Source organism: Camellia sinensis, chromosome 6 (genome assembly GCF_055761805.1).
Source record: "Camellia sinensis isolate YWXY chromosome 6, ASM5576180v1, whole genome shotgun sequence".
Taxonomy (NCBI): Eukaryota; Viridiplantae; Streptophyta; class Magnoliopsida; order Ericales; family Theaceae; genus Camellia; species Camellia sinensis.
In genome coordinates, this window is record NC_138966.1 from 1976780 (window position 1) to 2000000 (window position 23221).

Below are 23221 nucleotides of genomic sequence, written 5' to 3' on the forward strand. Positions count from 1 at the left end.
GGCCAGCCAAAGCCAGCAGCATGCCATGCCAAGGCTTAGGCCACCAGCATGCCATGCCACGGCCAAGGCAGCCCAGCCAAAGCCAGCAGCATGCCATGCCAAGGCCAAGGCCAGCAGCATGCCATGCCACGGCCAAGGCAGCCCAGCCAAAGCCAGCAGCATGCCATGCCAAGGCCAAGGCCACCAGCATGCCATGCCACGGCCAAGGCAGCCCAGCCAAAGCCAGCAGCATGACATGCCAAGGCCTAGGCCAGCAGCATGCCATGCCACGGCCAAGGCAGGCCAGCCAAAGCCAGCAGCATGCCATGCCAAGGCCTAGGCCAGCAGCATGCCATGCCACGGCCAAGGCAGCCCAGCCAAAGCCAGCAGCATGCCATGCCAAGGCCTAGGCCAGCAGCATGCCATGCCACGGCCAAGGCAGGCCAGCCAAAGCCAGCAGCATGCCATGCCAAGGCCTAGGCCCCCAGCATGCCATGCCACGGCCAAGGCAGCCCAGCCAAAGCCAGCAGCATGCCATGCCAAGGCCTAGGCCAGCAGCATGCCATGCCACGGCCAAGGCAGGCCAGCCAAAGCCAGCAGCATGCCATGCCAAGGCCTAGGCCAGCAGCATGCCATGCCACGGCCAAGGCAGGCCAGCCAAAGCCAGCAGCATGCCATGCCAAGGCTTAGGCCACCAGCATGCCATGCCACGGCCAAGGCAGCCCAGCCAAAGCCAGCAGCATGCCATGCCAAGGCCAAGGCCAGCAGCATGCCATGCCACGGCCAAGGCAGCCCAGCCAAAGCCAGCAGCATGCCATGCCAAGGCCAAGGCCACCAGCATGCCATGCCACGGCCAAGGCAGCCCAGCCAAAGCCAGCAGCATGACATGCCAAGGCCTAGGCCAGCAGCATGCCATGCCACGGCCAAGGCAGGCCAGCCAAAGCCAGCAGCATGCCATGCCAAGGCCTAGGCCAGCAGCATGCCATGCCACGGCCAAGGCAGCCCAGCCAAAGCCAGCAGCATGCCATGCCAAGGCCAAGGCCAGCAGCATGCCATGCCACGGCCAAGGCAGCCCAGCCAAAGCCAGCAGCATGCCATGCCAAGGCCTAGGCCAGCAGCATGCCATGCCACGGCCAAGGCAGGCCAGCCAAAGCCAGCAGCATGCCGTGCCAAGGCCTAGGCCAGCAGCATGCCATGCCACGGCCAAGGCAGCCCAGCCAAAGCCAGCAGCATGCCCTGCCAAGGCCAAGGCCAGCAGCATGCCATGCCACGGCCAAGGCAGGCCAACCAAAGCCAGCAGCATGCCATGCCAAGGCCAAGGCCAGCAGCATGCCATGCCACGGCCAACGCAGGCCAGCCAAAGCCAGCAGCATGCCATGCCAAGGCCTAGGCCACCAGCATGCCATGCCACGGCCAAGGCAGCCCAGCCAAAGCCAGCAGCATGCCATGCCAAGGCCAAGGCCAGCAGCATGCCATGCCACGGCCAAGGCAGCCCAGCCAAAGCCAGCAGCATGCCATGCCAAGGCCAAGGCCAGCAGCATGCCATGCCACGGCCAAGGCAGCCCAGCCAAAGCCAGCAGCATGACATGCCAAGGCCTAGGCCAGCAGCATGCCATGCCACGGCCAAGGCAGGCCAGCCAAAGCCAGCAGCATGCCATGCCAAGGCCTAGGCCAGCAGCATGCCATGCCACGGCCAAGGCAGGCCAGCCAAAGCCAGCAGCATGCCATGCCAAGGCCAAGGCCAGCAGCATGCCATGCCACGGCCAAGGCAGCCCAGCCAAAGCCAGCAGCATGCCATGCCAAGGCCTAGGCCAGCAGCATGCCATGCCACGGCCAAGGCAGGCCAGCCAAAGCCAGCAGCATGCCATGCCAAGGCCTAGGCCACCAGCATGCCATGCCACGGCCAAGGCAGCCCAGCCAAAGCCAGCAGCATGCCATGCCAAGGCCTAGGCCAGCAGCATGCCATGCCACGGCCAAGGCAGCCCAGCCAAAGCCAGCAGCATGCCATGCCAAGGCCAAGGCCAGCAGCATGCCATGCCACGGCCAAGGCAGGCCAACCAAAGCCAGCAGCATGCCATGCCAAGGCCAAGGCCAGCAGCATGCCATGCCACGGCCAACGCAGGCCAGCCAAAGCCAGCAGCATGCCATGCCAAGGCCTAGGCCACCAGCATGCCATGCCACGGCCAAGGCATCCCAGCCAAAGCCAACAGCATGCCATGCCAAGGCCTAGGCCAGCAGCATGCCATGCCACGGCCAAGGCAGCCCAGCCAAAGCCAGCAGCATGCCATGCCACGGCCAAGGCAGGCCAGCCAAAGCCAGCAGCATGCCATGCCAAGGCCTAGGCCACCAGCATGCCATGCCACGGCCAAGGCAGCCCAGCCAAAGCCAGCAGCATGCCATGCCAAGGCCTAGGCCAGCAGCATGCCATGCCACGGCCAAGGCAGGCCAGCCAAAGCCAGCAGCATGCCATGCCAAGGCCTAGGCCAGCAGCATGCCATGCCACGGCCAAGGCAGGCCAGCCAAAGCCAGCAGCATGCCATGCCAAGGCCTAGGCCACCAGCATGCCATGCCACTGCCAAGGCAGCCCAGCCAAAGCCAGCAGCATGCCATGCCAAGGCCAAGGCCAGCAGCATGCCATGCCACGGCCAAGGCAGCCCAGCCAAAGCCAGCAGCATGCCATGCCAAGGCCAAGGCCAGCAGCATGCCATGCCACGGCCAAGGCAGCCCAGCCAAAGCCAGCAGCATGACATGCCAAGGCCTAGGCCAGCAGCATGCCATGCCACGGCCAAGGCAGGCCAGCCAAAGCCAGCAGCATGCCATGCCAAGGCCTAGGCCAGGAGCATGCCATGCCACGGCCAAGGCAGGCCAGCCAAAGCCAGCAGCATGCCATGCCAAGGCCAAGGCCAGCAGCATGCCATGCCACGGCCAAGGCAGCCCAGCCAAAGCCAGCAGCATGCCATGCCAAGGCCTAGGCCAGCAGCATGCCATGCCACGGCCAAGGCAGGCCAGCCAAAGCCAGCAGCATGCCGTGCCAAGGCCTAGGCCAGCAGCATGCCATGCCACGGCCAAGGCAGCCCAGCCAAAGCCAGCAGCATGCCCTTCCAAGGCCAAGGCCAGCAGCATGCCATGCCACGGCCAAGGCAGGCCAACCAAAGCCAGCAGCATGCCATGCCAAGGCCAAGGCCAGCAGCATGCCATGCCACGGCCAACGCAGGCCAGCCAAAGCCAGCAGCATGCCATGCCAAGGCCTAGGCCACCAGCATGCCATGCCACGGCCAAGGCAGCCCAGCCAAAGCCAGCAGCATGCCATGCCAAGGCCTAGGCCAGCAGCATGCCATGCCACGGCCAAGGCAGCCCAGCCAAAGCCAGCAGCATGCCATGCCAAGGCCAAGGCCAGCAGCATGCCATGCCACGGCCAAGGCAGCCCAGCCAAAGCCAGCAGCATGCCATGCCAAGGCCAAGGCCAGCAGCATGCCATGCCAAGGCCTAGGCCAGCAGCATGCCATGCCACGGCCAAGGCAGCCCAGCCAAAGCCAGCAGCATGCCACGCCAAGGCCTAGGCCAGCAGCATGCCATGCCACGGCCAAGGCAGCCCAGCCAAAGCCAGCAGCATGCCATGCCAAGGCCAAGGCCAGCAGCATGCCATGCCACGGCCAAGGCAGCCCAGCCAAACCCAGCAGCATGCCACGCCAAGGCCTAGGCCAGCAGCATGCCATGCCACGGCCAAGGCAGCCCAGCCAAAGCCAGCAGCATGCCATGCCAAGGCCAAGGCCAGCAGCATGCCATGCCACGGCCAAGGCAGCCCAGCCAAACCCAGCAGCATGCCATGCCAAGGCCAAGGCCAGCAGCATGCCATGCCACGGCCAAGGCAGGCCAGCCAAAGCCAGCAGCATGCCATGCCAAGGCCTAGGCCAGCAGCATGCCATGCCACGGCCAAGGCAGGCCAGCCAAAGCCAGCAGCATGCCATGCCAAGGCCTAGGCCACCAGCATGCCATGCCACGGCCAAGGCAGCCCAGCCAAAGCCAGCAGCATGCCATGCCAAGGCCAAGGCCAGCAGCATGCCATGCCACGGCCAAGGCAGCCCAGCCAAAGCCAGCAGCATGCCATGCCAAGGCCAAGGCCAGCAGCATGCCATGCCACGGCCAAGGCAGCCCAGCCAAACCCAGCAGCATGCCATGCCAAGGCCAAGGCCAGCAGCATGCCATGCCACGGCCAAGGCAGGCCAGCCAAAGCCAGCAGCATGCCATGCCAAGGCCTAGGCCAGCAGCATGCCATGCCACGGCCAAGGCAGGCCAGCCAAAGCCAGCAGCATGCCATGCCAAGGCCTAGGCCACCAGCATGCCATGCCACGGCCAAGGCAGCCCAGCCAAAGCCAGCAGCATGCCATGCCAAGGCCAAGGCCAGCAGCATGCCATGCCACGGCCAAGGCAGCCCAGCCAAAGCCAGCAGCATGCCATGCCAAGGCCAAGGCCAGCAGCATGCCATGCCACGGCCAAGGCAGCCCAGCCAAAGCCAGCAGCATGCCATGCCAAGGCCAAGGCCAGCAGCATGCCATGCCACGGCCAAGGCAGGCCAGCCAAAGCCAGCAGCATGCCATGCCAAGGCCAAGGCCAGCAGCATGCCATGCCACGGCCAAGGCAGCCCAGCCAAAGCCAGCAGCATGCCATGCCAAGGCCTAGGCCAGCAGCATGCCATGCCACGGCCAAGGCAGGCCAGCCAAAGCCAGCAGCATGCCATGCCAAGGCCTAGGCCACCAGCATGCCATGCCACGGCCAAGGCAGCCCAGCCAAAGCCAGCAGCATGCCATGCCATGGCCTAGGCCAGCAGCATGCCATGCCACGGCCAAGGCAGGCCAGCCAAAGCCAGCAGCATGCCATGCCAAGGCCAAGGCCAGCAGCATGCCATGCCACGGCCAAGGCAGCCCAGCCAAAGCCAGCAGCATGCCATGCCAAGGCCTAGGCCAGCAGCATGCCATGCCACGGCCAAGGTAGGCCAGCCAAAGCCAGCAGCATGCCATGCTAAGGCCTAGGCCAGCAGCATGCCATGCCACGGCCAAGGCAGGCCAGCCAAAGCCAGCAGCATGCCATGCCATGCCAAGGCCTAGGCCACCAGCATGCCATGCCACGGCCAAGGCAGCCCAGCCAAAGCCAGCAGCATGCCATGCCAAGGCCAAGGCCAGCAGCATGCCATGCCACGGCCAAGGCAGCCCAGCCAAAGCCAGCAGCATGCCATGCCAAGGCCAAGGCCAGCAGCATGCCATGCCACGGCCAAGGCAGCCCAGCCAAAGCCAGCAGCATGACATGCCAAGGCCTAGGCCAGCAGCATGCCATGCCACGGCCAAGGCAGGCCAGCCAAAGCCAGCAGCATGCCATGCCAAGGCCTAGGCCAGCAGCATGCCATGCCACGGCCAAGGCAGGCCAGCCAAAGCCAGCAGCATGCCATGCCAAGGCCAAGGCCAGCAGCATGCCATGCCACGGCCAAGGCAGCCCAGCCAAAGCCAGCAGCATGCCATGCCAAGGCCTAGGCCAGCAGCATGCCATGCCACGGCCAAGGCAGGCCAGCCAAAGCCAGCAGCATGCCATGCCAAGGCCTAGGCCACCAGCATGCCATGCCACGGCCAAGGCAGCCCAGCCAAAGCCAGCAGCATGCCATGCCAAGGCCTAGGCCAGCAGCATGCCATGCCACGGCCAAGGCAGCCCAGCCAAAGCCAGCAGCATGCCATGCCAAGGCCAAGGCCAGCAGCATGCCATGCCACGGCCAAGGCAGGCCACCCAAAGCCAGCAGCATGCCATGCCAAGGCCAAGGCCAGCAGCATGCCATGCCACGGCCAACGCAGGCCAGCCAAAGCCAGCAGCATGCCATGCCAAGGCCTAGGCCACCAGCATGCCATGCCACGGCCAAGGCAGCCCAGCCAAAGCCAGCAGCATGCCATGCCAAGGCCTAGGCCAGCAGCATGCCATGCCACGGCCAAGGCAGCCCAGCCAAAGCCAGCAGCATGCCATGCCAAGGCCAAGGCCAGCAGCATGCCATGCCACGGCCAAGGCAGCCCAGCCAAAGCCAGCAGCATGCCATGCCAAGGCCAAGGCCAGCAGCATGCCATGCCACGGCCAAGGCAGGCCAGCCAAAGCCAGCAGCATGCCATGCCAAGGCCAAGGCCAGCAGCATGCCATGCCACGGCCAACGCAGGCCAGCCAAAGCCAGCAGCATGCCATGCCAAGGCCTAGGCCACCAGCATGCCATGCCACGGCCAAGGCAGCCCAGCCAAAGCCAGCAGCATGCCATGCCAAGGCCTAGGCCAGCAGCATGCCATGCCACGGCCAAGGCAGCCCAGCCAAAGCCAGCAGCATGCCATGCCAAGGCCAAGGCCAGCAGCATGCCATGCCACGGCCAAGGCAGCCCAGCCAAAGCCAGCAGCATGCCATGCCAAGGCCAAGGCCAGCAGCATGCCATGCCACGGCCAAGGCAGCCCAGCCAAAGCCAGCAGCATGCCATGCCAAGGCCTAGGCCAGCAGCATGCCATGCCACGGCCAAGGCAGCCCAGCCAAAGCCAGCAGCATGCCAGGCCAAGGCCTAGGCCAGCAGCATGCCATGCCACGGCCAAGGCAGCCCAGCCAAAGCCAGCAGCATGCCACGCCAAGGCCAAGGCCAGCAGCATGCCATGCCACGGCCAAGGCAGCCCAGCCAAAGCCAGCAGCATGCCAGGCCAAGGCCTAGGCCACCAGCATGCCATGCCACGGCCAAGGCAGCCCAGCCAAAGCCAGCAGCATGCCACGCCAAGGCCTAGGCCAGCAGCATGCCATGCCACGGCCAAGGCAGCCCAGCCAAAGCCAGCAGCATGCCATGCCAAGGCCAAGGCCAGCAGCATGCCATGCCACGGCCAAGGCAGCCCAGCCAAAGCCAGCAGCATGCCATGCCAAGGCCAAGGCCAGCAGCATGCCATGCCACGGCCAAGGCAGCCCAGCCAAAGCCAGCAGCATGCCATGCCAAGGCCTAGGCCAGCAGCATGCCATGCCACGGCCAAGGCAGGCCAGCCAAAGCCAGCAGCATGCCATGCCAAGGCCAAGGCCAGCAGCATGCCATGCCACGGCCAAGGCAGCCCAGCCAAAGCCAGCAGCATGCCATGCCAAGGCCTAGGCCAGCAGCATGCCATGCCACGGCCAAGGCAGGCCAGCCAAAGCCAGCAGCATGCCATGCCAAGGCCTAGGCCACCAGCATGCCATGCCACGGCCAAGGCAGCCCAGCCAAAGCCAGCAGCATGCCATGCCAAGGCCCAGGCCAGCAGCATGCCATGCCACGGCCAAGGCAGCCCAGCCTAAGCCAGCAGCATGCCATGCCAAGGCCAAGGCCAGCAGCATGCCATGCCACGGCCAAGGCAGGCCAACCAAAGCCAGCAGCATGCCATGCCAAGGCCAAGGCCAGCAGCATGCCATGCCACGGCCAACGCAGGCCAGCCAAAGCCAGCAGCATGCCATGCCAAGGCCTAGGCCACCAGCATGCCATGCCACGGCCAAGGCAGCCCAGCCAAAGCCAGCAGCATGCCATGCCAAGGCCTAGGCCAGCAGCATGCCATGCCACGGCCAAGGCAGCCCAGCCAAAGCCAGCAGCATGCCATGCCAAGGCCAAGGCCAGCGGCATGCCATGCCACGGCCAAGGCAGGCCAGCCAAAGCCAGCAGCGTGCCATGCCAAGGCCAAGGCCAGCAGCATGCCATGCCACGGCCAAGGCAGCCCAGCCAAAGCCAGCAGCATGCCATGCCAAGGCCTAGGCCAGCAGCATGCCATGCCACGGCCAAGGCAGCCCAGCGAAAGCCAGCAGCATGCCATGCCAAGGCCAAGGCCAGCGGCATGCCATGCCACGGCCAAGGCAGCCCAGCCAAAGCCAGCAGCATGCCATGCCAAGGCCAAGGCCACCAGCATGCCATGCCACGGCCAAGGCAGCCCAGCCAAAGCCAGCAGCATGCCATGCCAAGGCCAAGGCCAGCCGCATGCCATGCCACGGCCAAGGCAGCCCAGCCAAAGCCAGCAGCATGCCATGCCAAGGCCAAGGCCAGCAGCATGCCATGCCACGGCCAAGGCAGCCCAGCCAAAGCCAGCAGCATGACATGCCAAGGCCTAGGCCAGCAGCATGCCATGCCACGGCCAAGGCAGGCCAGCCAAAGCCAGCAGCATGCCATGCCAAGGCCTAGGCCAGCAGCATGCCATGCCACGGCCAAGGCAGCCCAGCCAAAGCCAGCAGCATGCCATGCCAAGGCCAAGGCCAGCAGCATGCCATGCCACGGCCAAGGCAGCCCAGCCAAAGCCAGCAGCATGCCATGCCAAGGCCTAGGCCAGCAGCATGCCATGCCACGGCCAAGGCAGGCCAGCCAAAGCCAGCAGCATGCCATGCCAAGGCCTAGGCCACCAGCATGCCATGCCACGGCCAAGGCAGCCCAGCCAAAGCCAGCAGCATGCCATGCCAAGGCCTAGGCCAGCAGCATGCCATGCCACGGGCAAGGCAGGCCAGCCAAAGCCAGCAGCATGCCATGCCAAGGCCAAGGCCAGCAGCATGCCATGCCACGGCCAAGGCAGGCCAGCCAAAGCCAGCAGCATGCCATGCCAAGGCCAAGGCCAGCAGCATGCCATGCCACGGCCAACGCAGGCCAGCCAAAGCCAGCAGCATGCCATGCCAAGGCCTAGGCCACCAGCATGCCATGCCACGGCCAAGGCAGCCCAGCCAAAGCCAGCAGCATGCCATGCCAAGGCCTAGGCCAGCAGCATGCCATGCCACGGCCAAGGCAGCCCAGCCAAAGCCAGCAGCATGCCATGCCAAGGCCAAGGCCAGCAGCATGCCATGCCACGGCCAAGGCAGCCCAGCCAAAGCCAGCAGCATGCCATGCCAAGGCCAAGGCCAGCAGCATGCCATGCCACGGCCAAGGCAGCCCAGCCAAAGCCAGCAGCATGCCAGGCCAAGGCCTAGGCCAGCAGCATGCCATGCCACGGCCAAGGCAGCCCAGCCAAAGCCAGCAGCATGCCACGCCAAGGCCAAGGCCAGCAGCATGCCATGCCACGGCCAAGGCAGCCCAGCCAAAGCCAGCAGCATGCCAGGCCAAGGCCTAGGCCACCAGCATGCCATGCCACGGCCAAGGCAGCCCAGCCAAAGCCAGCAGCATGCCACGCCAAGGCCTAGGCCAGCAGCATGCCATGCCACGGCCAAGGCAGCCCAGCCAAAGCCAGCAGCATGCCATGCCAAGGCCAAGGCCAGCAGCATGCCATGCCACGGCCAAGGCAGCCCAGCCAAAGACAGCAGCATGCCATGCCAAGGCCTAGGCCAGCAGCATGCCATGCCACGGCCAAGGCAGGCCAGCCAAAGCCAGCAGCATGCCATGCCAAGGCCTAGGCCACCAGCATGCCATGCCACGGCCAAGGCAGCCCAGCCAAAGCCAGCAGCATGCCATGCCAAGGCCAAGGCCAGCAGCATGCCATGCCACGGCCAAGGCAGCCCAGCCAAAGCCAGCAGCATGCCATGCCAAGGCCAAGGCCAGCAGCATGCCATGCCACGGCCAAGGCAGCCCAGCCAAAGCCAGCAGCATGCCATGCCAAGGCCAAGGCCAGCAGCATGCCATGCCACGGCCAAGGCAGGCCAGCCAAAGCCAGCAGCATGCCATGCCAAGGCCAAGGCCAGCAGCATGCCATGCCACGGCCAAGGCAGCCCAGCCAAAGCCAGCAGCATGCCATGCCAAGGCCTAGGCCAGCAGCATGCCATGCCACGGCCAAGGCAGGCCAGCCAAAGCCAGCAGCATGCCATGCCAAGGCCTAGGCCACCAGCATGCCATGCCACGGCCAAGGCAGCCCAGCCAAAGCCAGCAGCATGCCATGCCAAGGCCTAGGCCAGCAGCATGCCATGCCACGGCCAAGGCAGCCCAGCCAAAGCCAGCAGCATGCCATGCCAAGGCCAAGGCCAGCAGCATGCCATGCCACGGCCAAGGCCGCCCAGCCAAAGCCAGCAGCATGCCATGCCAAGGCCAAGGCCAGCAGCATGCCATGCCACGGCCAAGGCAGCCCAGCCAAAGCCAGCAGCATGCCATGCCAAGGCCAAGGCCAGCAGCATGCCATGCCACGGCCAAGGCAGCCCAGCCAAAGCCAGCAGCATGCCATGCCAAGGCCTAGGCCAGCAGCATGCCATGCCACGGCCAAGGCAGCCCAGCCAAAGCCAGCAGCATGCCATGCCAAGGCCAAGGCCAGCAGCATGCCATGCCACGGCCAAGGCAGCCCAGCCAAAGCCAGCAGCATGCCATGCCAAGGCCAAGGCCAGCAGCATGCCATGCCACGGCCAAGGCAGCCCAGCCAAAGCCAGCAGCATGCCATGCCAAGGCCTAGGCCAGCAGCATGCCATGCCACGGCCAAGGCAGGCCAGCCAAAGCCAGCAGCATGCCATGCCAAGGCCTAGGCCACCAGCATGCCATGCCACGGCCAAGGCAGCCCAGCCAAAGCCAGCAGCATGCCATGCCAAGGCCTAGGCCAGCAGCATGCCATGCCACGGCCAAGGCAGGCCAGCCAAAGCCAGCAGCATGCCATGCCAAGGCCAAGGCCAGCAGCATGCCATGCCACGGCCAAGGCAGCCCAGCCAAAGCCAGCAGCATGCCATGCCAAGGCCTAGGCCAGCAGCATGCCATGCCACGGCCAAGGCAGGCCAGCCAAAGCCAGCAGCATGCCATGCCAAGGCCTAGGCCAGCAGCATGCCATGCCACGGCCAAGGCAGGCCAGCCAAAGCCAGCAGCATGCCATGCCAAGGCCTAGGCCACCAGCATGCCATGCCACGGCCAAGGCAGCCCAGCCAAAGCCAGCAGCATGCCATGCCAAGGCCAAGGCCAGCAGCATGCCATGCCACGGCCAAGGCAGCCCAGCCAAAGCCAGCAGCATGCCATGCCAAGGCCAAGGCCAGCAGCATGCCATGCCACGGCCAAGGCAGCCCAGCCAAAGCCAGCAGCATGACATGCCAAGGCCTAGGCCAGCAGCATGCCATGCCACGGCCAAGGCAGGCCAGCCAAAGCCAGCAGCATGCCATGCCAAGGCCTAGGCCAGCAGCATGCCATGCCACGGCCAAGGCAGGCCAGCCAAAGCCAGCAGCATGCCATGCCAAGGCCAAGGCCAGCAGCATGCCATGCCACGGCCAAGGCAGCCCAGCCAAAGCCAGCAGCATGCCATGCCAAGGCCTAGGCCAGCAGCATGCCATGCCACGGCCAAGGCAGGCCAGCCAAAGCCAGCAGCATGCCATGCCAAGGCCTAGGCCACCAGCATGCCATGCCACGGCCAAGGCAGCCCAGCCAAAGCCAGCAGCATGCCATGCCAAGGCCTAGGCCAGCAGCATGCCATGCCACGGCCAAGGCAGCCCAGCCAAAGCCAGCAGCATGCCATGCCAAGGCCAAGGCCAGCAGCATGCCATGCCACGGCCAAGGCAGGCCAACCAAAGCCAGCAGCATGCCATGCCAAGGCCAAGGCCAGCAGCATGCCATGCCACGGCCAACGCAGGCCAGCCAAAGCCAGCAGCATGCCATGCCAAGGCCTAGGCCACCAGCATGCCATGCCACGGCCAAGGCAGCCCAGCCAAAGCCAGCAGCATGCCATGCCAAGGCCTAGGCCAGCAGCATGCCATGCCACGGCCAAGGCAGCCCAGCCAAAGCCAGCAGCATGCCATGCCAAGGCCAAGGCCAGCGGCATGCCATGCCACGGCCAAGGCAGCCCAGCCAAAGCCAGCAGCATGCCATGCCAAGGCCAAGGCCAGCAGCATGCCATGCCACGGCCAAGGCAGCCCAGCCAAAGCCAGCAGCATGCCATGCCAAGGCCTAGGCCAGCAGCATGCCATGCCACGGCCAAGGCAGCCCAGCCAAAGCCAGCAGCATGCCATGCCAAGGCCAAGGCCAGCAGCATGCCATGCCACGGCCAAGGCAGGCCAGCCAAAGCCAGCAGCATGCCATGCCAAGGCCTAGGCCACCAGCATGCCATGCCACGGCCAAGGCAGCCCAGCCAAAGCCAGCAGCATGCCATGCCAAGGCCTAGGCCAGCAGCATGCCATGCCACGGCCAAGGCAGCCCAGCCAAAGCCAGCAGCATGCCATGCCAAGGCCTAGGCCAGCAGCATGCCATGCCACGGCCAAGGCAGCCCAGCCAAAGCCAGCAGCATGCCATGCCAAGGCCAAGGCCAGCAGCATGCCATGCCACGGCCAAGGCAGCCCAGCCAAAGCCAGCAGCATGCCATGCCAAGGCCAAGGCCAGCAGCATGCCATGCCACGGCCAAGGCAGCCCAGCCAAAGCCAGCAGCATGCCATGCCAAGGCCAAGGCCAGCAGCATGCCATGCCACGGCCAAGGCAGCCCAGCCAAAGCCAGCAGCATGCCATGCCAAGGCCAAGGCCAGCAACATGCCATGCCACGGCCAAGGCAGCCCAGCCAAAGCCAGCAGCATGCCATGCCAAGGCCAAGGCCAGCAGCATGCCATGCCACGGCCAAGGTAGCCCAGCCAAAGCCAGCAGCATGCCATGCCAAGGCCTTGGCCAGCAGCATGCCATGCCACGGCCAAGGCAGGCCAGCCAAAGCCAGCAGCATGCCATGCCAAGGCCTAGGCCACCAGCATGCCATGCCACGGCCAAGGCAGCCCAGCCAAAGCCAGCAGCATGCCATGCCAAGGCCTAGGCCACCAGCATGCCATGCCACGGCCAAGGCAGCCCAGCCAAAGCCAGCAGCATGCCATGCCAAGGCCTAGGCCAGCAGCATGCCATGCCACGGCCAAGGCAGCCCAGCCAAAGCCAGCAGCATGCCATGCCAAGGCCAAGGCCAGCAGCATGCCATGCCACGGCCAAGGCAGCCCAGCCAAAGCCAGCAGCATGACATGCCAAGGCCTAGGCCAGCAGCATGCCATGCCACGGCCAAGGCAGGCCAGCCAAAGCCAGCAGCATGCCATGCCAAGGCCTAGGCCACCAGCATGCCATGCCACGGCCAAGGCAGCCCAGCCAAAGCCAGCAGCATGCCATGCCAAGGCCTAGGCCAGCAGCATGCCATGCCACGGCCAAGGCAGCCCAGCCAAAGCCAGCAGCATGCCATGCCAAGGCCAAGGCCTGCAGCATGCCATGCCACGGCCAAGGCAGCCCAGCCAAAGCCAGCAGCATGCCATGCCATGCCAAGGCCAGCAGCATGCCATGCCAAGGCAGGCCAGCCAAAGCCAGCAGCATGCCATGCCATGCCAAGGCCAGCAGCATGCCATGCCAAGGCAGGCCAGCCAAAGCCAGCAGCATGCCATGCCAAGGCCTAGGCCACCAGCATGCCATGCCACGGCCAAGGCAGCCCAGCCAAAGCCAGCAGCATGCCATGCCAAGGCCTAGGCCAGCAGCATGCCATGCCACGGCCAAGGCAGCCCAGCCAAAGCCAGCAGCATGCCATGCCAAGGCCAAGGCCAGCAGCATGCCATGCCACGGCCAAGGCAGGCCAACCAAAGCCAGCAGCATGCCATGCCAAGGCCAAGGCCAGCAGCATGCCATGCCACGGCCAACGCAGGCCAGCCAAAGCCAGCAGCATGCCATGCCAAGGCCTAGGCCACCAGCATGCCATGCCACGGCCAAGGCAGCCCAGCCAAAGCCAGCAGCATGCCATGCCAAGGCCTAGGCCAGCAGCATGCCATGCCACGGCCAAGGCAGCCCAGCCAAAGCCAGCAGCATGCGATGCCAAGGCCAAGGCCAGCGGCATGCCATGCCACGGCCAAGGCAGCCCAGCCAAAGCCAGCAGCATGCCATGCCAAGGCCAAGGCCAGCAGCATGCCATGCCACGGCCAAGGCAGCCCAGCCAAAGCCAGCAGCATGCCATGCCAAGGCCTAGGCCAGCAGCATGCCATGCCACGGCCAAGGCAGCCCAGCCAAAGCCAGCAGCATGCCATGCCAAGGCCAAGGCCAGCGGCATGCCATGCCACGGCCAAGGCAGCCCAGCCAAAGCCAGCAGCATGCCATGCCAAGGCCAAGGCCAGCGGCATGCCATGCCACGGCCAAGGCAGCCCAGCCAAAGCAAGCAGCATGCCATGCCAAGGCCAAGGCCAGCAGCATGCCATGCCACGGCCAAGGCAGCCCAGCCAAAGCCAGCAGCATGACATGCCAAGGCCTAGGCCAGCAGCATGCCATGCCACGACCAAGGCAGGCCAGCCAAAGCCAGCAGCATGCCATGCCAAGGCCTAGGCCAGCAGCATGCCATGCCACGGCCAAGGCAGGCCAGCCAAAGCCAGCAGCATGCCATGCCAAGGCCAAGGCCAGCAGCATGCCATGCCACGGCCAAGGCAGCCCAGCCAAAGCCAGCAGCATGCCATGCCAAGGCCTAGGCCAGCAGCATGCCATGCCACGGCCAAGGCAGGCCAGCCAAAGCCAGCAGCATGCCATGCCAAGGCCTAGGCCACCAGCATGCCATGCCACGGCCAAGGCAGCCCAGCCAAAGCCAGCAGCATGCCATGCCAAGGCCTAGGCCAGCAGCATGCCATGCCACGGCCAAGGCAGCCCAGCCAAAGCCAGCAACATGCCATGCCAAGGCCAAGGCCAGCAGCATGCCTTGCCACGGCCAAGGCAGGCCAACCAAAGCCAGCAGCATGCCATGCCAAGGCCAAGGCCAGCAGCATGCCATGCCACGGCCAAGGCAGCCCAGCCAAAGCCAGCAGCATGCCATGCCACAGCCTAGGCCACCAGCATGCCATGCCACGGCCAAGGCAGGCCAGCCAAAGCCAGCAGCATGCCATGCCAAGGCCTAGGCCAGCAGCATGCCATGCCACGGCCAAGGCAGCCCAGCCAAAGCCAGCAGCATGCCATGCCAAGGCCAAGGCCAGCAGCATGCCATGCCACGGCCAAGGCAGCCCAGCCAAAGCCAGCAGCATGCCATGCCAAGGCCTAGGCCAGCAGCATGCCATGCCACGGCCAACGCAGGCCAGCCAAAGCCAGCAGCATGCCATGCCAAGGCCTAGGCCAGCAGCATGCCATGCCACGGCCAAGGCAGCCCAGCCAAAGCCAGCAGCATGCCATGCCAAGGCCAAGGCCAGCAGCATGCCATGCCACGGCCAAGGCAGCCCAGCCAAAGCCAGCAGCATGCCATGCCAAGGCCAAGGCCAGCAGCATGCCATGCCACGGCCAAGGCAGCCCAGCCAAAGCCAGCAGCATGCCATGCCAAGGCCAAGGCCAGCAGCATGCCATGCCACGGCCAAGGCAGGCCAGCCAAAGCCAGCAGCATGCCATGCCAAGGCCTAGGCCACCAGCATGCCATGCCACGGCCAAGGCAGCCCAGCCAAAGCCAGCAGCATGCCATGCCAAGGCCTAGGCCAGCAGCATGCCATGCCACGGCCAAGGCAGCCCAGCCAAAGCCAGCAGCATGCCATGCCAAGGCCAAGGCCAGCAGCATGCCATGCCACGGCCAAGGCAGCCCAGCCAAAGCCAGCAGCATGCCATGCCAAGGCCAAGGCCAGCAGCATGCCATGCCACGGCCAAGGCAGCCCAGCCAAAGCCAGCAGCATGCCATGCCAAGGCCAAGGCCAGCAGCATGCCATGCCACGGCCAAGGCAGGCCAGCCAAAGCCAGCAGCATGCCATGCCAAGGCCTAGGCCACCAGCATGCCATGCCACGGCCAAGGCAGCCCAGCCAAAGCCAGCAGCATGCCATGCCAAGGCCTAGGCCAGCAGCATGCCATGCCACGGCCAAGGCAGCCCAGCCAAAGCCAGCAGCATGCCATGCCAAGGCCAAGGCCAGCAGCATGCCATGCCACGGCCAAGGCAGCCCAGCCAAAGCCAGCAGCATGCCATGCCAAGGCCTAGGCCAGCAGCATGCCATGCCACGGCCAAGGCAGGCCAGCCAAAGCCAGCAGCTTGCCATGCCAAGGCCTAGGCCAGCAGCATGCCATGCCACGGCCAAGGCAGGCCAGCCAAAGCCTGCAGCATGCCATGCCAAGGCCTAGGCCACCAGCATGCCATGCCACGGCCAAGGCAGCCCAGCCAAAGCCAGCAGCATGCCATGCCAAGGCCAAGGCCAGCAGCATGCCATGCCACGGCCAAGGCAGCCCAGCCAAAGCCAACAGCATGCCATGCCAAGGCCAAGGCCAGCAGCATGCCATGCCACGGCCAAGGCAGCCCAGCCAAAGCCAGCAGCATGACATGCCAAGGCCTAGGCCAGCAGCATGCCATGCCACGGCCAAGGCCGGCCAGCCAAAGCCAGCAGCATGCCATGCCAAGGCCTAGGCCAGCAGCATGCCATGCCACGGCCAAGGCAGGCCAGCCAAAGCCAGCAGCATGCCATGCCAAGGCCAAGGCCAGCAGCATGCCATGCCACGGCCAAGGCAGCCCAGCCAAAGCCAGCAGCATGCCATGCCAAGGCCTAGGCCAGCAGCATGCCATGCCACGGCCAAGGCAGGCCAGCCAAAGCCAGCAGCATGCCATGCCAAGGCCTAGGCCACCAGCATGCCATGCCACGGCCAAGGCAGCCCAGCCAAAGCCAGCAGCATGCCATGCCAAGGCCTAGGCCAGCAGCATGCCATGCCACGGCCAAGGCAGCCCAGCCAAAGCCAGCAGCATGCCATGCCAAGGCCAAGGCCAGCAGCATGCCATGCCACGGCCAAGGCAGGCCACCCAAAGCCAGCAGCATGCCATGCCAAGGCCAAGGCCAGCAGCATGCCATGCCACGGCCAACGCAGGCCAGCCAAAGCCAGCAGCATGCCATGCCAAGGCCTAGGCCACCAGCATGCCATGCCACGGCCAAGGCAGCCCAGCCAAAGCCAGCAGCATGCCATGCCAAGGCCTAGGCCAGCAGCATGCCATGCCACGGCCAAGGCAGCCCAGCCAAAGCCAGCAGCATGCGATGCCAAGGCCAAGGCCAGCGGCATGCCATGCCACGGCCAAGGCAGGCCAGCCAAAGCCAGCAGCATGCCATGCCAAGGCCAAGGCCAGCAGCATGCCATGCCACGGCCAAGGCAGCCCAGCCAAAGCCAGCAGCATGCCATGCCAAGGCCTAGGCCAGCAGCATGCCATGCCACGGCCAAGGCAGCCCAGCCAAAGCCAGCAGCATGCCATGCCAAGGACAAGGCCAGCGGCATGCCATGCCACGGCCAAGGCAGCCCAGCCAAAGCCAGCAGCATGCCATGCCAAGGCCAGCGGCATGCCATGCCACGGCCAAGGCAGCCCAGCCAAAGCAAGCAGCATGCCATGCCAAGGCCAAGGCCAGCGGCATGCCATGCCACGGCCAAGGCAGCCCAGCCAAAGCCAGCAGCATGACATGCCAAGGCCTAGGCCAGCAGCATGCCATGCCACGGCCAAGGCAGGCCAGCCAAAGCCAGCAGCATGCCATGCCAAGGCCTAGGCCAGCAGCATGCCATGCCACGGCCAAGGCAGGCCAGCCAAAGCCAGCAGCATGCCATGCCAAGGCCAAGGCCAGCAGCATGCCATGCCACGGCCAAGGCAGCCCAGCCAAAGCCAGCAGCATGCCATGCCAAGGCCTAGGCCAGCAGCATGCCATGCCACGGCCAAGGCAGGCCAGCCAAAGCCAGCAGCATGCCATGCCAAGGCCTAGGCCACCAGCATGCCATGCCACGGCCAAGGCAGCCCAGCCAAAGCCTGCAGCATGCCATGCCAAGGCCTAGGCCAGCAGCATGCCATGCCACGGCCAAGGCAGCCCAGCCAAAGCCAGCAGCATGCCATGCCAAGGCCAAGGCCAGCAGCATGCCATGCCACGGCCAAGGCAGGCCAACCAAAGCCAGCAGCATGCCATGCCAAGGCCAAGGCCAGCAGCATGCCATGCTACGGCCAACGCAGGCCAGCCAAAGCCAGCAGCATGCCATGCCAAGGCCTAGGCCACCAGCATGCCATGCCACGGCCAAGGCAGCCCAGCCAAAGCCAGCAGCATGCCATGCCAAGGCCAAGGCCAGCAGCATGCCATGCCACGGCCAAGGCAGCCCAGCCAAAGCCGGCAGCATGCCATGCCAAGGCCAAGGCCAGCAGCATGCCATGCCACGGCCAAGGCAGCCCAGCCAAAGCCCGCAGCATGCCATGCCAAGGCCAAGGCCAGCAGCATGCCATGCCACGGCCAAGGCAGGCCAGCCAAAGCCAGCAGCATGCCATGCCAAGGCCAAGGCCAGCAGCATGCCATGCCACGGCCAAGGCAGCCCAGCCAAAGCCAGCAGCATGCCATGCCAAGGCCTAGGCCAGCAGCATGCCATGCCACGGCCAAGGCAGGCCAGCCAAAGCAGCAGCATGCCATGCCAAGGCCTAGGCCACCAGCATGCCATGCCACGGCCAAGGCAGCCCAGCCAAAGCCAGCAGCATGCCATGCCAAGGCCAAGGCCAGCAGCATGCCATGCCACGGCCAAGGCAGCCCAGCCAAAGCCAGCAGCATGCCATGCCAAGGCCAAGGCCAGCAGCATGCCATGCCACGGCCAAGGCAGCCCAGCCAAAGCCAGCAGCATGCCATGCCAAGGCCAAGGCCAGCAGCATGCCATGCCACGGCCAAGGCAGGCCAGCCAAAGCCAGCAGCATGCCATGCCAAGGCCTAGGCCACCAGCATGCCATGCCACGGCCAAGGCAGCCCAGCCAAAGCCAGCAGCATGCCATGCCAAGGCCTAGGCCAGCAGCATGCCATGCCACGGCCAAGGCAGCCCAGCCAAAGCCAGCAGCATGCCATGCCAAGGCCAGCAGCATGCCATGCCACGGCCAAGGCAGGCCAGCCAAAGCCAGCAGCATGCCATGCCAAGGCCAAGGCCAGCAGCATGCCATGCCACGGCCAAGGCAGCCCAGCCAAAGCCAGCAGCATGCCATGCCAAGGCCTAGGCCAGCAGCATGCCATGCCACGGCCAAGGCAGGCCAGCCAAAGCCAGCAGCATGCCATGCCAAGGCCTAGGCCACCAGCATGCCATGCCACGGCCAAGGCAGCCCAGCCAAAGCCAGCAGCATGCCATGCCAAGGCCTAGGCCAGCAGCATGCCATGCCACGGCCAAGGCAGGCCAGCCAAAGCCAGCAGCATGCCATGCCAAGGCCAAGGCCAGCAGCATGCCATGCCACGGCCAAGGCAGGCCAGCCAAAGCCAGCAGCATGCCATGCCAAGGCCTAGGCCAGCAGCATGCCATGCCACGGCCAAGGCAGGCCAGCCAAAGCCAGCAGCATGCCATGCCAAGGCCTAGGCCACCAGCATGCCATGCCACGGCCAAGGCAGCCCAGCCAAAGCCAGCAGCATGCCATGCCAAGGCCAAGGCCAGCAGCATGCCATGCCACGGCCAAGGCAGCCCAGCAAAAGCCAGCAGCATGCCATGCCAAGGCCAAGGCCAGCAGCATGCCATGCCACGGCTAAGGCAGCCCAGCCAAAGCCAGCAGCATGACATGCCAAGGCCTAGGCCAGCAGCATGCCATGCCACGGCCAAGGCAGGCCAGCCAAAGCCAGCAGCATGCCATGCCAAGGCCTAGGCCAGCAGCATGCCATGCCACGGCCAAGGCAGCCCAGCCAAAGCCAGCAGCATGCCATGCCAAGGCCTAGGCCAGCAGCATGCCATGCCACGGCCAAGGCAGCCCAGCCAAAGCCAGCAGCATGCCATGCCAAGGCCAAGGCCAGCAGCATGCCATGCCACGGCCAAGGCAGCCCAGCCAAAGCCAGCAGCATGACATGCCAAGGCCTAGGCCAGCAGCATGCCATGCCACGGCCAAGGCAGGCCAGCCAAAGCCAGCAGCCTGCCATGCCAAGGCCTAGGCCAGCAGCATGCCATGCCACGGCCAAGGCAGGCCAGCCAAAGCCAGCAGCATGCCATGCCAAGGCCAAGGCCAGCAGCATGCCATGCCACGGCCAAGGCAGCCCAGCCAAAGCCAGCAGCATGCCATGCCAAGGCCTAGGCCAGCAGCATGCCATGCCACGGCCAAGGCAGCCCAGCCAAAGCCAGCAGCATGCCATGCCAAGGCCTAGGCCACCAGCATGCCATGCCACGGCCAAGGCAGCCCAGCCAAAGCCAGCAGCATGCCATGCCAAGGCCTAGGCCAGCAGCATGCCATGCCACGGCCAAGGCCAAGGCCAAGGCAGCCCATCCGAAGCCAGCAACATTCCATGCCAAGGCCAACGCAGCCCAGCCAAAGCCAGCGGCATGCCATGCCAAGGCCAAGGCCAGCCGCATGTCTTGCCACGGCCTTGTCCCGCAGCGTGGCGTGCCTTGGCCTTGGGCTAGAACATCGCATGCCATGCCCTTGGCAAGCAATCCTGTCCCTCGTGTAATTGCCATTTGGTTTGGCTTTGACTTACGTATATGTTGCCCTGCGAAATGCTTGTCCCTCGGGTAATAGCCGTTTGGTTGCCTTTGACTTGCGAACACGTTGCTAGTGCTTTCCCCAGTGGAAGCTTGTTGGGAAAAGTATGTCCCTCGGAAGTTGCCTGTTGCGTTTGTTATTTGCATTCGAGCTATCCGATGCTTGCTCGGTTTCTCTAAGAGTTTTTGCACGTTCGTCGGGCTTTTTAATTATTTATTTACTCATAAAAATTATAATAAAATAAATTAAAAATAAAAAAATAATTAAAAAAATTACTCTAATTACTAGTGCCTCATCTTATAATTGTTGGAATTTTTCTAGAATTTTTTGAGTATTTTTAGTAATTTTTATTATTTTTTAAGTATTAAAATTGAAATAAATTAAAATAAAATATTCCGGTGGCCAAATATTTTTTTATAATTTTTTTTATGGTGTATTAAATTATTTCATACAACTTTCATGTTGAAAGTTTTGGCAAAAAACCATTACTTTTTAAAAAAACCCCATTATGACTCCTCGAACATGGTTGATGTTTCCTCCTGCCAGATTGAAAAGGGCTTAACAGGCTATTATAAGGGGGGGGCACCTCCCTTAAGGCTGGCCAGCATGGCCAGGCCACAGGCCACGCCTATGCCTAGGCGGGCGCTTGGCACATGCCATCGCTTGGCTTGTGGCATTGGCTTGTGGCATCGAAACTACATAGCCAAGCACGGGATGCGTCGAGTGGCGGCCCGCGGTGGTGGCGGTGGCACGTTGGCCTAGGCCAGCATGCCATGCCACAGCCTTGGCCAGCAACATGGCATGCCAAAGCCTTGGCCAGCAGCATGCCATGCCCTGGCCTTGGCAAGCATGTCATGCCACGGCCTTGGCCAGCAGCATGCCATGCCACGGCCTTGGCCAGCAGCATGCCATGCCCCGGCCTTGGCCAGCATGTCATGCCACGGCCTTGGCCAGCAGCATGCCATGCCACAGCCTTGGCCAGCAGCATGCCATGCCACAGCCTTGGCCAGCAACATGGCATGCCAAAGCCTTGGCCAGCAGCACGCCATGCCCCGGCCTTGGCAAGCTTGTCATGCCACGGCCATGGCCAGCAGCGTGCTATGCCCCGGCCTTGGCCAGCAGCGTGCCATGCCACGACCTTGGCCAGTAGCTTGCCATGCCCCGGCCTTGGCCAGCATGTCATGCCACGACCTTGGCCAGCAGCATGACATGCCACGGCCTTGGCCAGCAACATGGCATGCCAAAGCCTTGGCCGGCAGCATGCCATGCCGCGGCCTTTGCCCGCAGCATGGCAAGCCCAAGCCTTGGTCAGCAGCAGCATGCCATGCCAACGCCTTGGCCAGCAGCATGCCTTGCCACGGCCTCGTCCAGCAGCATGGCATGCCACGCCACGGCCTCGGCCATCAGCATGCCTTGCCACGGCCTCGGCCATCAGCATGCCTTGCCACGGCCTTGTCCAGCAGCATGGCATGCCCGGCCTTGGCCAGCAGCATGTCATGCCACGGCCTTGGCAAGCATGCCAAGCCACGGCCTTGGCAAGCATGCCATGTCCCTCGGGTAATTGTACAAGTTGCCTTGCGAAATGCATGTCCCTCGGTTAAATTGCCATTTGGTTGGCTTTGGCGTGCGAACGAGTTGCCTGTGCTTTCCTTGTGGAAGCTTGTTGCGAGAAGTATGTCCCTCGAAAGTTGCCTGTTGCGTTTGTTATTTGCATTCGCGCTAACCGGTGCTTGCTCGGCCTCTCTAAATGTTTTCGCGCGTTCGTCGGGCTTCTTGGTCCTTCGGGGGGTGATTCGTTTTGGGGGGCTGGTGCACAGTGTACGTCGTGGCGCGTGAGTTGTGTTCGGTTTGTGCGAGTTGGACGGATCCCTGCCTGTGCAGCGAACTCCACTGGTGCATTCCTCCACGTCCCTCGGGTTGTCTTCGACTCGCCTTCGGGTTGCTTGCGCTTCCCTAGTGGAAGGTGCCTTGCGAAAAGCGTGTCCCTCGGGTAATTGCCATTTGGTTGGCTTTGACGTTCGAACGAGTTGCCTATGCTTTCCTAGTGGAAGCTTGTTGCGAAAAGTATGTCCCTCGAAAGTTGCCTGTTGCGTTTGTTATTTGCATTCGCGCTAACCGGTGCTTGCTCGGCCTCTCTAAATGTTTTCGCGCGTTCGTCGGGCTTCTTAGTCCTTCGGGGGGTGATTCGTTTTGGGGGGCTGGTGCACAGTGTACGTCGTGGCGCGTGAGTTGTGTTCGGTTTGTGCGAGTTGGACGGATCCCTGCCTGTGCAGTGAACTCCACTGGTGCATTCCTCCATGTCCCTCGGGTTGTCTTCGACTCGCCTTCGGGTTGCCTGCGCTTCCCTAGTGGAAGGTGCCTTGCGAAAAGCGTGTCCCTCGGGTAATTGCCATTTGGTTGGCTTTGACGTTCGAAAGAGTTGCCTATGCTTTCCTAGTGGAAGCTTGTTGCGAAAAGTATGTCCCTCGAAAGTTGCCTGTTGCGCTTGTTACTTGCATTCGCGCTAACCGGTGCTTGCTCGGCCTCTCTAAATGTTTTCGCGCGTTCGTCGGGCTTCTTAGTCCTTCGGGGGGTGATTCGTTTTGGGGGGCTGGTGCACAGTGTACGTCGTGGCGCGTGAGTTGTGTTCGGTTTGTGCGAGTTGGACGGATCCCTGCCTGTGCAGCGAACTCCACTGGTGCATTCCTCCATGTCCCTCGGGTCATCGCCTTTAGGTTGTCTTCGACTCGCCTTCGGGTTGTCTGCGCTTCCCTAGTGGAAGGTGCCTTGCGAAAAGCATGTCCCTCGGGTAATTGCCATTTGGTTGGCTTTGACGTTCGAACGAGTTGCCTGTGCTTTCCTAGTGGAAGCTTGTTGCGAAAAGTATGTCCCTCGAAAGTTGCCTGTTGCGCTTGTTATTTGCGTTCGCGCTAACCGGTGCTTGCTCGGCCTCTCTAAATGTTTTCGCGCGTTCGTCGGGCTTCTTGGTCCTTCGGGGGGTGATTCGTTT